Here is a 14130-nt window from a genome sequence, read left to right as displayed (position 1 = left end):
ACATACTGGGAAGCTTTCTCTGATAACCACATGGGCCAAATCCGAAACTCAAACACACGCAGACAGGTGAGATGGCCGCGATCCGTAATGGTGGGCTATTTAGACCACCCGGGGTACCCACCCCTTGAAAGAGCAGTGTAAGAAATAATAACATTATCGATTGGCACGTGCTAATCAGAGACATCCAGACTAATTTTGTCATAAGCTTGAGATTATTGGTTATTTTTAATTGAATTATCAGGGGTTAGCGCGAACGCAGACCCCCACACTAATAAATAACGACCCCGAGTCACCCACATTTGGGGTGATCGCAGGTTTCAGCCCAACCGAAGTGCAATGGAAAGGCCTCATCCTGGGGAAACCGCCTAGCTGATCACGGTACTCCCTGGTCCAGGTAAGTATGATTTCTTGACGTTTACTGACGTTTATCAACTGACATTTGTGTCTGGAGTAGGAAGTGTGCCTCTAAGTAATGAAAATAAATTAAAACGATTCAGGGCCATGGTACTGCTGATGTCTTAGTATTCCGAATAACTTTATAGCTTATGTTTCAACATTACAAAAGTAACTGAAATGTCTTCAAATAGTCCTTTATTTGCAATTTCAGTTTCTTTTACGGTGGATATATGCTATATAGGTTTGCTCGGACGGCAGGGGATAGTTTCGTATATTGGCCCCTGGCAAATTTCTTAACTTGAGGCAACGGTGCGTATTTTTCAGCTATTATGGTTTTTTAATTAAATATATGGATACATTTTTCAATTCCGCGTTTCGGGCTTGTCTTGTTCTTGAAACTGATATCAGCCATTGACCTCCCATAGTTACTTCACAGCAAGTTGACAGTGAAATAGCAATAGTCGTCTAGCAAGAACTATGGTCAATCACATCCAGCTGTTTAGTACACAATGCTTTCCCGAACTGTTGCGTAGGGAAAGGGATTGTGTTTGCACTGGCAAGATCGCTTGGTGTCATAAATGAAAAATGCAGGTATAAATTTGAGGTTGCAGTGCATCAACCTCTTTTGCTATGAACCACTGCAAATCGACTTGTCAGGTCAAAGGAATACTACTATTTGTTTCCTCTGTTTTATTAAATTTGAAATCTTTGTGCCACTGATTGGCCAGCTACGCTTCGCCGTACTCCGAGTCTAGAAGCTTTGGATTGTTGAAAGTGCTGCTGATACAGAAGTAACTGGTAATGCAGATGATCTCTACAATGAGACTTATGATGAAGCTGTCACTGCTTTTGATAAGGACAACAAGCTTGCTGTATTAACGAAGTTGTTCCTGTTATTTGAAGATATTGTTTCTCTCTCTCTCTCTCTCTCTCTCTCTCTCTCTCTCTACTGCAGAGAAGTTCTGTGAAAATAAAACTTGATTTTCGTCGAATCCAGTAAGCATGTTTCCATTTATTTCTCTTTCTTTCTTTCTTTCTCTCACAAATATGCTGGATCGCTGTTACTCAAAGATATTTCACACGTTCGTTGTGAGATGGCTCTTTGAAAGTTGTTTGTTGTAGGGTTTAATGCCATTTTTCAGCACAAGATAGGCTATGCATGGCAGGCAATATAAATGGTGGAGGAAGAACCCGGGAGAAGAAAACTGAACGGAAAGAACTCCCGACCCATGATAACATACTGGCAAGCTTTCTCTGATAACCACATGGGCCAAATCCGAAACTCAAACACACGCAGACAGGTGAGATGGCCGCGATCCGTAATGGTGGGCTATTTAGACCACCCGGGGTACCCACCCCTTGAAAGAGCAGTGTAAGAAATAATAACATTATCGATTGGCACGTGCTAATCAGAGACATCCAGACTAATTTTGTCATAAGCTTGAGATTATTGGTTATTTTTAATTGAATTATCAGGGGTTAGCGCGAACGCAGACCCCCACACTAATAAATAACGACCCCGAGTCACCCACATTTGGGGTGATCGCAGGTTTCAGCCCAACCGAAGTGCAATGGAAAGGCCTCATCCTGGGGAAACCGCCTAGCTGATCACGGTACTCCCTGGTCCAGGTAAGTATGATTTCTTGACGTTTACTGACGTTTATCAACTGACATTTGTGTCTGGAGTAGGAAGTGTGACTCTAAGTAATGAAAATAAATTAAAACGATTCAGGGCCATGGTACTGCTGATGTCTTAGTATTCCGAATAACTTTATAGCTTATGTTTCAACATTACAAAAGTAACTGAAATGTCTTCAAATAGTCCTTTATTTGCAATTTCAGTTTCTTTTACGGTGGATATATGCTATATAGGTTTGCTCGGACGGCAGGGGATAGTTTCGTATATTGGCCCCTGGCAAATTTCTTAACTTGAGGCAACGGTGCGTATTTTTCAGCTATTATGGTTTTTTAATTAAATATATGGATACATTTTTCAATTCCGCGTTTCGGGCTTGTCTTGTTCTTGAAACTGATATCAGCCATTGACCTCCCATAGTTACTTCACAGCAAGTTGACAGTGAAATAGCAATAGTCGTCTAGCAAGAACTATGGTCAATCACATCCAGCTGTTTAGTACACAATGCTTTCCCGAACTGTTACGTAGGGAAAGGGATTGTGTTTGCACTGGCAAGATCGCTTGGTGTCATAAATGAAAAATGCAGGTATAAATTTGAGGTTGCAGTGCATCAACCTCTTTTGCTATGAACCACTGCAAATCGACTTGTCAGGTCAAAGGAATACTACTATTTGTTTCCTCTGTTTTATTAAATTTGAAATCTTTGTGCCACTGATTGGCCAGCTACGCTTCGCCGTACTCCGAGTCTAGAAGCTTTGGATTGTTGAAAGTGCTGCTGATACAGAAGTAACTGGTGATGCAGATGATCTCTACAATGAGACTTATGATGAAGCTGTCACTGCTTTTGATAAGGACAACAAGCTTGCTGTATTAACGAAGTTGTTCCTGTTATTTGAAGATATTGTTTCTCTCTCTCTCTCTCTCTCTCTCTCTCTCTCTCTCTACTGCAGAGAAGTTCTGTGAAAATAAAACTTGATTTTCGTCGAATCCAGTAAGCATGTTTCCATTTATTTCTCTTTCTTTCTTTCTTTCTCTCACAAATATGCTGGATCGCTGTTACTCAAAGATATTTCACACGTTCGTTGTGAGATGGCTCTTTGAAAGTTGTTTGTTGTAGGGTTTAATGCCATTTTTCAGCACAAGATAGGCTATGCATGGCAGGCAATATAAATGGTGGAAGAAGAACCCGGGAGAAGAAAACTGAACGGAAAGAACTCCCGACCCATGATAACATACTGGCAAGCTTTCTCTGATAACCACATGGGCCAAATCCGAAACTCAAACACACGCAGACAGGTGAGATGGCCGCGATCCGTAATGGTGGGCTATTTAGACCACCCGGGGTACCCACCCCTTGAAAGAGCAGTGTAAGAAATAATAACATTATCGATTGGCACGTGCTAATCAGAGACATCCAGACTAATTTTGTCATAAGCTTGAGATTATTGGTTATTTTTAATTGAATTATCAGGGGTTAGCGCGAACGCAGACCCCCACACTAATAAATAACGACCCCGAGTCACCCACATTTGGGGTGATCGCAGGTTTCAGCCCAACCGAAGTGCAATGGAAAGGCCTCATCCTGGGGAAACCGCCTAGCTGATCACGGTACTCCCTGGTCCAGGTAAGTATGATTTCTTGACGTTTACTGACGTTTATCAACTGACATTTGTGTCTGGAGTAGGAAGTGTGCCTCTAAGTAATGAAAATAAATTAAAACGATTCAGGACCATGGTACTGCTGATGTCTTAGTATTCCGAATAACTTTATAGCTTATGTTTCAACATTACAAAAGTAACTGAAATGTCTTCAAATAGTCCTTTATTTGCAATTTCAGTTTCTTTTACGGTGGATATATGCTATATAGGTTTGCTCGGACGGCAGGGGATAGTTTCGTATATTGGCCCCTGGCAAATTTCTTAACTTGAGGCAACGGTGCGTATTTTTCAGCTATTATGGTTTTTTAATTAAATATATGGATACATTTTTCAATTCCGCGTTTCGGGCTTGTCTTGTTCTTGAAACTGATATCAGCCATTGACCTCCCATAGTTACTTCACAGCAAGTTGACAGTGAAATAGCAATAGTCGTCTAGCAAGAACTATGGTCAATCACATCCAGCTGTTTAGTACACAATGCTTTCCCGAACTGTTACGTAGGGAAAGGGATTGTGTTTGCACTGGCAAGATCGCTTGGTGTCATAAATGAAAAATGCAGGTGTAAATTTGAGGTTGCAGTGCATCAACCTCTTTTGCTATGAACCACAGCAAATAGACTTGTCAGGTCAAAGGAATACTACTATTTGTTTCCTCTGTTTTATTAAATTTGAAATCTTTGTGCCACTGATTGGCCAGCTACGCTTCGCCGTACTCCGAGTCTAGAAGCTTTGGATTGTTGAAAGTGCTGCTGATACAGAAGTAACTGGTGATGCAGATGATCTCTACAATGAGACTTATGATGAAGCTGTCACTGCTTTTGATAAGGACAACAAGCTTGCTGTATTAACGAAGTTGTTCCTGTTATTTGAAGATATTGTTTCTCTCTCTCTCTCTCTCTCTCTCTCTCTCTCTCTCTCTCTCTCTCTCTACTGCAGAGAAGTTCTGTGAAAATAAAACTTGATTTTCGTCGAATCCAGTAAGCATGTTTCCATTTATTTCTCTTTCTTTCTTTCTTTCTCTCACAAATATGCTGGATCGCTGTTACTCAAAGATATTTCACACGTTCGTTGTGAGATGGCTCTTTGAAAGTTGTTTGTTGTAGGGTTTAATGCCATTTTTCAGCACAAGATAGGCTATGCATGGCAGGCAATATAAATGGTGGAGGAAGAACCCGGGAGAAGAAAAATGAACGGAAAGAACTCCCGACCCATGATAACATACTGGGAAGCTTTCTCTGATAACCACATGGGCCAAATCCGAAACTCAAACACACGCAGACAGGTGAGATGGCCGCGATCCGTAATGGTGGGCTATTTAGACCACCCGGGGTACCCACCCCTTGAAAGAGCAGTGTAAGAAATAATAACATTATCGATTGGCACGTGCTAATCAGAGACATCCAGACTAATTTTGTCATAAGCTTGAGATTATTGGTTATTTTTAATTGAATTATCAGGGGTTAGCGCGAACGCAGACCCCCACACTAATAAATAACGACCCCGAGTCACCCACATTTGGGGTGATCGCAGGTTTCAGCCCAACCGAAGTGCAATGGAAAGGCCTCATCCTGGGGAAACCGCCTAGCTGATCACGGTACTCCCTGGTCCAGGTAAGTATGATTTCTTGACGTTTACTGACGTTTATCAACTGACATTTGTGTCTGGAGTAGGAAGTGTGCCTCTAAGTAATGAAAATAAATTAAAACGATTCAGGGCCATGGTACTGCTGATGTCTTAGTATTCCGAATAACTTTATAGCTTATGTTTCAACATTACAAAAGTAACTGAAATGTCTTCAAATAGTCCTTTATTTGCAATTTCAGTTTCTTTTACGGTGGATATATGCTATATAGGTTTGCTCGGACGGCAGGGGATAGTTTCGTATATTGGCCCCTGGCAAATTTCTTAACTTGAGGCAACGGTGCGTATTTTTCAGCTATTATGGTTTTTTAATTAAATATATGGATACATTTTTCAATTCCGCGTTTCGGGCTTGTCTTGTTCTTGAAACTGATATCAGCCATTGACCTCCCATAGTTACTTCACAGCAAGTTGACAGTGAAATAGCAATAGTCGTCTAGCAAGAACTATGGTCAATCACATCCAGCTGTTTAGTACACAATGCTTTCCCGAACTGTTACGTAGGGAAAGGGATTGTGTTTGCACTGGCAAGATCGCTTGGTGTCATAAATGAAAAATGCAGGTGTAAATTTGAGGTTGCAGTGCATCAACCTCTTTTGCTATGAACCACAGCAAATAGACTTGTCAGGTCAAAGGAATACTACTATTTGTTTCCTCTGTTTTATTAAATTTGAAATCTTTGTGCCACTGATTGGCCAGCTACGCTTCGCCGTACTCCGAGTCTAGAAGCTTTGGATTGTTGAAAGTGCTGCTGATACAGAAGTAACTGGTGATGCAGATGATCTCTACAATGAGACTTATGATGAAGCTGTCACTGCTTTTGATAAGGACAACAAGCTTGCTGTATTAACGAAGTTGTTCCTGTTATTTGAAGATATTGTTTCTCTCTCTCTCTCTCTCTCTCTCTCTCTCTCTCTCTCTCTCTCTCTCTACTGCAGAGAAGTTCTGTGAAAATAAAACTTGATTTTCGTCGAATCCAGTAAGCATGTTTCCATTTATTTCTCTTTCTTTCTTTCTTTCTCTCACAAATATGCTGGATCGCTGTTACTCAAAGATATTTCACACGTTCGTTGTGAGATGGCTCTTTGAAAGTTGTTTGTTGTAGGGTTTAATGCCATTTTTCAGCACAAGATAGGCTATGCATGGCAGGCAATATAAATGGTGGAGGAAGAACCCGGGAGAAGAAAAATGAACGGAAAGAACTCCCGACCCATGATAACATACTGGGAAGCTTTCTCTGATAACCACATGGGCCAAATCCGAAACTCAAACACACGCAGACAGGTGAGATGGCCGCGATCCGTAATGGTGGGCTATTTAGACCACCCGGGGTACCCACCCCTTGAAAGAGCAGTGTAAGAAATAATAACATTATCGATTGGCACGTGCTAATCAGAGACATCCAGACTAATTTTGTCATAAGCTTGAGATTATTGGTTATTTTTAATTGAATTATCAGGGGTTAGCGCGAACGCAGACCCCCACACTAATAAATAACGACCCCGAGTCACCCACATTTGGGGTGATCGCAGGTTTCAGCCCAACCGAAGTGCAATGGAAAGGCCTCATCCTGGGGAAACCGCCTAGCTGATCACGGTACTCCCTGGTCCAGGTAAGTATGATTTCTTGACGTTTACTGACGTTTATCAACTGACATTTGTGTCTGGAGTAGGAAGTGTGCCTCTAAGTAATGAAAATAAATTAAAACGATTCAGGGCCATGGTACTGCTGATGTCTTAGTATTCCGAATAACTTTATAGCTTATGTTTCAACATTACAAAAGTAACTGAAATGTCTTCAAATAGTCCTTTATTTGCAATTTCAGTTTCTTTTACGGTGGATATATGCTATATAGGTTTGCTCGGACGGCAGGGGATAGTTTCGTATATTGGCCCCTGGCAAATTTCTTAACTTGAGGCAACGGTGCGTATTTTTCAGCTATTATGGTTTTTTAATTAAATATATGGATACATTTTTCAATTCCGCGTTTCGGGCTTGTCTTGTTCTTGAAACTGATATCAGCCATTGACCTCCCATAGTTACTTCACAGCAAGTTGACAGTGAAATAGCAATAGTCGTCTAGCAAGAACTATGGTCAATCACATCCAGCTGTTTAGTACACAATGCTTTCCCGAACTGTTGCGTAGGGAAAGGGATTGTGTTTGCACTGGCAAGATCGCTTGGTGTCATAAATGAAAAATGCAGGTATAAATTTGAGGTTGCAGTGCATCAACCTCTTTTGCTATGAACCACTGCAAATCGACTTGTCAGGTCAAAGGAATACTACTATTTGTTTCCTCTGTTTTATTAAATTTGAAATCTTTGTGCCACTGATTGGCCAGCTACGCTTCGCCGTACTCCGAGTCTAGAAGCTTTGGATTGTTGAAAGTGCTGCTGATACAGAAGTAACTGGTGATGCAGATGATCTCTACAATGAGACTTATGATGAAGCTGTCACTGCTTTTGATAAGGACAACAAGCTTGCTGTATTAACGAAGTTGTTCCTGTTATTTGAAGATATTGTTTCTCTCTCTCTCTCTCTCTCTCTCTCTCTCTCTCTCTCTCTCTACTGCAGAGAAGTTCTGTGAAAATAAAACTTGATTTTCGTCGAATCCAGTAAGCATGTTTCCATTTATTTCTCTTTCTTTCTTTCTTTCTCTCACAAATATGCTGGATCGCTGTTACTCAAAGATATTTCACACGTTCGTTGTGAGATGGCTCTTTGAAAGTTGTTTGTTGTAGGGTTTAATGCCATTTTTCAGCACAAGATAGGCTATGCATGGCAGGCAATATAAATGGTGGAGGAAGAACCCGGGAGAAGAAAAATGAACGGAAAGAACTCCCGACCCATGATAACATACTGGGAAGCTTTCTCTGATAACCACATGGGCCAAATCCGAAACTCAAACACACGCAGACAGGTGAGATGGCCGCGATCCGTAATGGTGGGCTATTTAGACCACCCGGGGTACCCACCCCTTGAAAGAGCAGTGTAAGAAATAATAACATTATCGATTGGCACGTGCTAATCAGAGACATCCAGACTAATTTTGTCATAAGCTTGAGATTATTGGTTATTTTTAATTGAATTATCAGGGGTTAGCGCGAACGCAGACCCCCACACTAATAAATAACGACCCCGAGTCACCCACATTTGGGGTGATCGCAGGTTTCAGCCCAACCGAAGTGCAATGGAAAGGCCTCATCCTGGGGAAACCGCCTAGCTGATCACGGTACTCCCTGGTCCAGGTAAGTATGATTTCTTGACGTTTACTGACGTTTATCAACTGACATTTGTGTCTGGAGTAGGAAGTGTGCCTCTAAGTAATGAAAATAAATTAAAACGATTCAGGGCCATGGTACTGCTGATGTCTTAGTATTCCGAATAACTTTATAGCTTATGTTTCAACATTACAAAAGTAACTGAAATGTCTTCAAATAGTCCTTTATTTGCAATTTCAGTTTCTTTTACGGTGGATATATGCTATATAGGTTTGCTCGGACGGCAGGGGATAGTTTCGTATATTGGCCCCTGGCAAATTTCTTAACTTGAGGCAACGGTGCGTATTTTTCAGCTATTATGGTTTTTTAATTAAATATATGGATACATTTTTCAATTCCGCGTTTCGGGCTTGTCTTGTTCTTGAAACTGATATCAGCCATTGACCTCCCATAGTTACTTCACAGCAAGTTGACAGTGAAATAGCAATAGTCGTCTAGCAAGAACTATGGTCAATCACATCCAGCTGTTTAGTACACAATGCTTTCCCGAACTGTTACGTAGGGAAAGGGATTGTGTTTGCACTGGCAAGATCGCTTGGTGTCATAAATGAAAAATGCAGGTATAAATTTGAGGTTGCAGTGCATCAACCTCTTTTGCTATGAACCACTGCAAATCGACTTGTCAGGTCAAAGGAATACTACTATTTGTTTCCTCTGTTTTATTAAATTTGAAATCTTTGTGCCACTGATTGGCCAGCTACGCTTCGCCGTACTCCGAGTCTAGAAGCTTTGGATTGTTGAAAGTGCTGCTGATACAGAAGTAACTGGTGATGCAGATGATCTCTACAATGAGACTTATGATGAAGCTGTCACTGCTTTTGATAAGGACAACAAGCTTGCTGTATTAACGAAGTTGTTCCTGTTATTTGAAGATATTGTTTCTCTCTCTCTCTCTCTCTCTCTCTCTCTCTCTCTCTACTGCAGAGAAGTTCTGTGAAAATAAAACTTGATTTTCGTCGAATCCAGTAAGCATGTTTCCATTTATTTCTCTTTCTTTCTTTCTTTCTCTCACAAATATGCTGGATCGCTGTTACTCAAAGATATTTCACACGTTCGTTGTGAGATGGCTCTTTGAAAGTTGTTTGTTGTAGGGTTTAATGCCATTTTTCAGCACAAGATAGGCTATGCATGGCAGGCAATATAAATGGTGGAGGAAGAACCCGGGAGAAGAAAAATGAACGGAAAGAACTCCCGACCCATGATAACATACTGGCAAGCTTTCTCTGATAACCACATGGGCGAAATCCGAAACTCAAACACACGCAGACAGGTGAGATGGCCGCGATCCGTAATGGTGGGCTATTTAGACCACCCGGGGTACCCACCCCTTGAAAGAGCAGTGTAAGAAATAATAACATTATCGATTGGCACGTGCTAATCAGAGACATCCAGACTAATTTTGTCATAAGCTTGAGATTATTGGTTATTTTTAATTGAATTATCAGGGGTTAGCGCGAACGCAGACCCCCACACTAATAAATAACGACCCCGAGTCACCCACATTTGGGGTGATCGCAGGTTTCAGCCCAACCGAAGTGCAATGGAAAGGCCTCATCCTGGGGAAACCGCCTAGCTGATCACGGTACTCCCTGGTCCAGGTAAGTATGATTTCATGACGTTTACTGACGTTTATCAACTGACATTTGTGTCTGGAGTAGGAAGTGTGCCTCTAAGTAATGAAAATAAATTAAAACGATTCAGGGCCATGGTACTGCTGATGTCTTAGTATTCCGAATAACTTTATAGCTTATGTTTCAACATTACAAAAGTAACTGAAATGTCTTCAAATAGTCCTTTATTTGCAATTTCAGTTTCTTTTACGGTGGATATATGCTATATAGGTTTGCTCGGACGGCAGGGGATAGTTTCGTATATTGGCCCCTGGCAAATTTCTTAACTTGAGGCAACGGTGCGTATTTTTCAGCTATTATGGTTTTTTAATTAAATATATGGATACATTTTTCAATTCCGCGTTTCGGGCTTGTCTTGTTCTTGAAACTGATATCAGCCATTGACCTCCCATAGTTACTTCACAGCAAGTTGACAGTGAAATAGCAATAGTCGTCTAGCAAGAACTATGGTCAATCACATCCAGCTGTTTAGTACACAATGCTTTCCCGAACTGTTGCGTAGGGAAAGGGATTGTGTTTGCACTGGCAAGATCGCTTGGTGTCATAAATGAAAAATGCAGGTATAAATTTGAGGTTGCAGTGCATCAACCTCTTTTGCTATGAACCACTGCAAATCGACTTGTCAGGTCAAAGGAATACTACTATTTGTTTCCTCTGTTTTATTAAATTTGAAATCTTTGTGCCACTGATTGGCCAGCTACGCTTCGCCGTACTCCGAGTCTAGAAGCTTTGGATTGTTGAAAGTGCTGCTGATACAGAAGTAACTGGTGATGCAGATGATCTCTACAATGAGACTTATGATGAAGCTGTCACTGCTTTTGATAAGGACAACAAGCTTGCTGTATTAACGAAGTTGTTCCTGTTATTTGAAGATATTGTTTCTCCCTCTCTCTCTCTCTCTCTCTCTCTCTCTCTCTCTCTCTCTCTCTCTCTCTCTCTACTGCAGAGAAGTTCTGTGAAAATAAAACTTGATTTTCGTCGAATCCAGTAAGCATGTTTCCATTTATTTCTCTTTCTTTCTTTCTTTCTCTCACAAATATGCTGGATCGCTGTTACTCAAAGATATTTCACACGTTCGTTGTGAGATGGCTCTTTGAAAGTTGTTTGTTGTAGGGTTTAATGCCATTTTTCAGCACAAGATAGGCTATGCATGGCAGGCAATATAAATGGTGGAGGAAGAACCCGGGAGAAGAAAAATGAACGGAAAGAACTCCCGACCCATGATAACATACTGGCAAGCTTTCTCTGATAACCACATGGGCCAAATCCGAAACTCAAACACACGCAGACAGGTGAGATGGCCGCGATCCGTAATGGTGGGCTATTTAGACCACCCGGGGTACCCACCCCTTGAAAGAGCAGTGTAAGAAATAATAACATTATCGATTGGCACGTGCTAATCAGAGACATCCAGACTAATTTTGTCATAAGCTTGAGATTATTGGTTATTTTTAATTGAATTATCAGGGGTTAGCGCGAACGCAGACCCCCACACTAATAAATAACGACCCCGAGTCACCCACATTTGGGGTGATCGCAGGTTTCAGCCCAACCGAAGTGCAATGGAAAGGCCTCATCCTGGGGAAACCGCCTAGCTGATCACGGTACTCCCTGGTCCAGGTAAGTATGATTTCTTGACGTTTACTGACGTTTATCAACTGACATTTGTGTCTGGAGTAGGAAGTGTGCCTCTAAGTAATGAAAATAAATTAAAACGATTCAGGGCCATGGTACTGCTGATGTCTTAGTATTCCGAATAACTTTATAGCTTATGTTTCAACATTACAAAAGTAACTGAAATGTCTTCAAATAGTCCTTTATTTGCAATTTCAGTTTCTTTTACGGTGGATATATGCTATATAGGTTTGCTCGGACGGCAGGGGATAGTTTCGTATATTGGCCCCTGGCAAATTTCTTAACTTGAGGCAACGGTGCGTATTTTTCAGCTATTATGGTTTTTTAATTAAATATATGGATACATTTTTCAATTCCGCGTTTCGGGCTTGTCTTGTTCTTGAAACTGATATCAGCCATTGACCTCCCATAGTTACTTCACAGCAAGTTGACAGTGAAATAGCAATAGTCGTCTAGCAAGAACTATGGTCAATCACATCCAGCTGTTTAGTACACAATGCTTTCCCGAACTGTTACGTAGGGAAAGGGATTGTGTTTGCACTGGCAAGATCGCTTGGTGTCATAAATGAAAAATGCAGGTATAAATTTGAGGTTGCAGTGCATCAACCTCTTTTGCTATGAACCACTGCAAATCGACTTGTCAGGTCAAAGGAATACTACTATTTGTTTCCTCTGTTTTATTAAATTTGAAATCTTTGTGCCACTGATTGGCCAGCTACGCTTCGCCGTACTCCGAGTCTAGAAGCTTTGGATTGTTGAAAGTGCTGCTGATACAGAAGTAACTGGTGATGCAGATGATCTCTACAATGAGACTTATGATGAAGCTGTCACTGCTTTTGATAAGGACAACAAGCTTGCTGTATTAACGAAGTTGTTCCTGTTATTTGAAGATATTGTTTCTCTCTCTCTCTCTCTCTCTCTCTCTCTCTCTCTCTCTACTGCAGAGAAGTTCTGTGAAAATAAAACTTGATTTTCGTCGAATCCAGTAAGCATGTTTCCATTTATTTCTCTTTCTTTCTTTCTTTCTCTCACAAATATGCTGGATCGCTGTTACTCAAAGATATTTCACACGTTCGTTGTGAGATGGCTCTTTGAAAGTTGTTTGTTGTAGGGTTTAATGCCATTTTTCAGCACAAGATAGGCTATGCATGGCAGGCAATATAAATGGTGGAGGAAGAACCCGGGAGAAGAAAAATGAACGGAAAGAACTCCCGACCCATGATAACATACTGGGAAGCTTTCTCTGATAACCACATGGGCCAAATCCGAAACTCAAACACACGCAGACAGGTGAGATGGCCGCGATCCGTAATGGTGGGCTATTTAGACCACCCGGGGTACCCACCCCTTGAAAGAGCAGTGTAAGAAATAATAACATTATCGATTGGCACGTGCTAATCAGAGACATCCAGACTAATTTTGTCATAAGCTTGAGATTATTGGTTATTTTTAATTGAATTATCAGGGGTTAGCGCGAACGCAGACCCCCACACTAATAAATAACGACCCCGAGTCACCCACATTTGGGGTGATCGCAGGTTTCAGCCCAACCGAAGTGCAATGGAAAGGCCTCATCCTGGGGAAACCGCCTAGCTGATCACGGTACTCCCTGGTCCAGGTAAGTATGATTTCTTGACGTTTACTGACGTTTATCAACTGACATTTGTGTCTGGAGTAGGAAGTGTGCCTCTAAGTAATGAAAATAAATTAAAACGATTCAGGGCCATGGTACTGCTGATGTCTTAGTATTCCGAATAACTTTATAGCTTATGTTTCAACATTACAAAAGTAACTGAAATGTCTTCAAATAGTCCTTTATTTGCAATTTCAGTTTCTTTTACGGTGGATATATGCTATATAGGTTTGCTCGGACGGCAGGGGATAGTTTCGTATATTGGCCCCTGGCAAATTTCTTAACTTGAGGCAACGGTGCGTATTTTTCAGCTATTATGGTTTTTTAATTAAATATATGGATACATTTTTCAATTCCGCGTTTCGGGCTTGTCTTGTTCTTGAAACTGATATCAGCCATTGACCTCCCATAGTTACTTCACAGCAAGTTGACAGTGAAATAGCAATAGTCGTCTAGCAAGAACTATGGTCAATCACATCCAGCTGTTTAGTACACAATGCTTTCCCGAACTGTTACGTAGGGAAAGGGATTGTGTTTGCACTGGCAAGATCGCTTGGTGTCATAAATGAAAAATGCAGGTATAAATTTGAGGTTGCAGTGCATCAACCTCTTTTGCTAT

The 14130-nt window shown here is 41.1% G+C and overlaps 9 non-coding genes across 9 annotated transcripts; all 9 read right to left on the bottom strand.

Annotated features, from left to right (window-relative positions):
* Positions 1-238: 238 nt before the first annotated feature.
* On the bottom strand, positions 239-402 carry LOC149772131 (U1 spliceosomal RNA). Its single transcript, XR_016418012.1, has one exon. It is a non-coding gene; the product is annotated as a U1 spliceosomal RNA (small nuclear RNA).
* A 1467-nt stretch (positions 403-1869) lies between these two features.
* LOC149772130 (U1 spliceosomal RNA) lies at positions 1870-2033 on the bottom strand. The gene has a single exon (XR_016418011.1). It is a non-coding gene; the product is annotated as a U1 spliceosomal RNA (small nuclear RNA).
* Positions 2034-3500: 1467 nt separating this feature from the next.
* On the bottom strand, positions 3501-3664 carry LOC149772129 (U1 spliceosomal RNA). The gene has a single exon (XR_016418010.1). It is a non-coding gene; the product is annotated as a U1 spliceosomal RNA (small nuclear RNA).
* Positions 3665-5143: 1479 nt separating this feature from the next.
* Positions 5144-5307, bottom strand: LOC149772128 (U1 spliceosomal RNA). Its single transcript, XR_016418009.1, has one exon. It is a non-coding gene; the product is annotated as a U1 spliceosomal RNA (small nuclear RNA).
* A 1479-nt stretch (positions 5308-6786) lies between these two features.
* Positions 6787-6950, bottom strand: LOC149772127 (U1 spliceosomal RNA). Its single transcript, XR_016418007.1, has one exon. It is a non-coding gene; the product is annotated as a U1 spliceosomal RNA (small nuclear RNA).
* A 1473-nt stretch (positions 6951-8423) lies between these two features.
* On the bottom strand, positions 8424-8587 carry LOC149772126 (U1 spliceosomal RNA). The gene has a single exon (XR_016418006.1). It is a non-coding gene; the product is annotated as a U1 spliceosomal RNA (small nuclear RNA).
* Positions 8588-10054: 1467 nt separating this feature from the next.
* LOC149772125 (U1 spliceosomal RNA) lies at positions 10055-10218 on the bottom strand. Its single transcript, XR_016418005.1, has one exon. It is a non-coding gene; the product is annotated as a U1 spliceosomal RNA (small nuclear RNA).
* Positions 10219-11707: 1489 nt separating this feature from the next.
* On the bottom strand, positions 11708-11871 carry LOC149772124 (U1 spliceosomal RNA). Its single transcript, XR_016418004.1, has one exon. It is a non-coding gene; the product is annotated as a U1 spliceosomal RNA (small nuclear RNA).
* A 1469-nt stretch (positions 11872-13340) lies between these two features.
* LOC149772123 (U1 spliceosomal RNA) lies at positions 13341-13504 on the bottom strand. Its single transcript, XR_016418003.1, has one exon. It is a non-coding gene; the product is annotated as a U1 spliceosomal RNA (small nuclear RNA).
* Positions 13505-14130: the final 626 nt, after the last annotated feature.

Source organism: Sinohyriopsis cumingii, unplaced genomic scaffold (assembly GCF_028554795.1).
Source record: "Sinohyriopsis cumingii isolate HCF-2022 unplaced genomic scaffold, ASM2855479v2 utg001517l, whole genome shotgun sequence".
Classification (NCBI taxonomy): Eukaryota; Metazoa; Mollusca; class Bivalvia; order Unionida; family Unionidae; genus Sinohyriopsis; species Sinohyriopsis cumingii.
The sequence above is the reverse complement of the archived record's forward strand: the minus strand, read 5'-3'. Positions and strand labels throughout refer to the sequence as shown.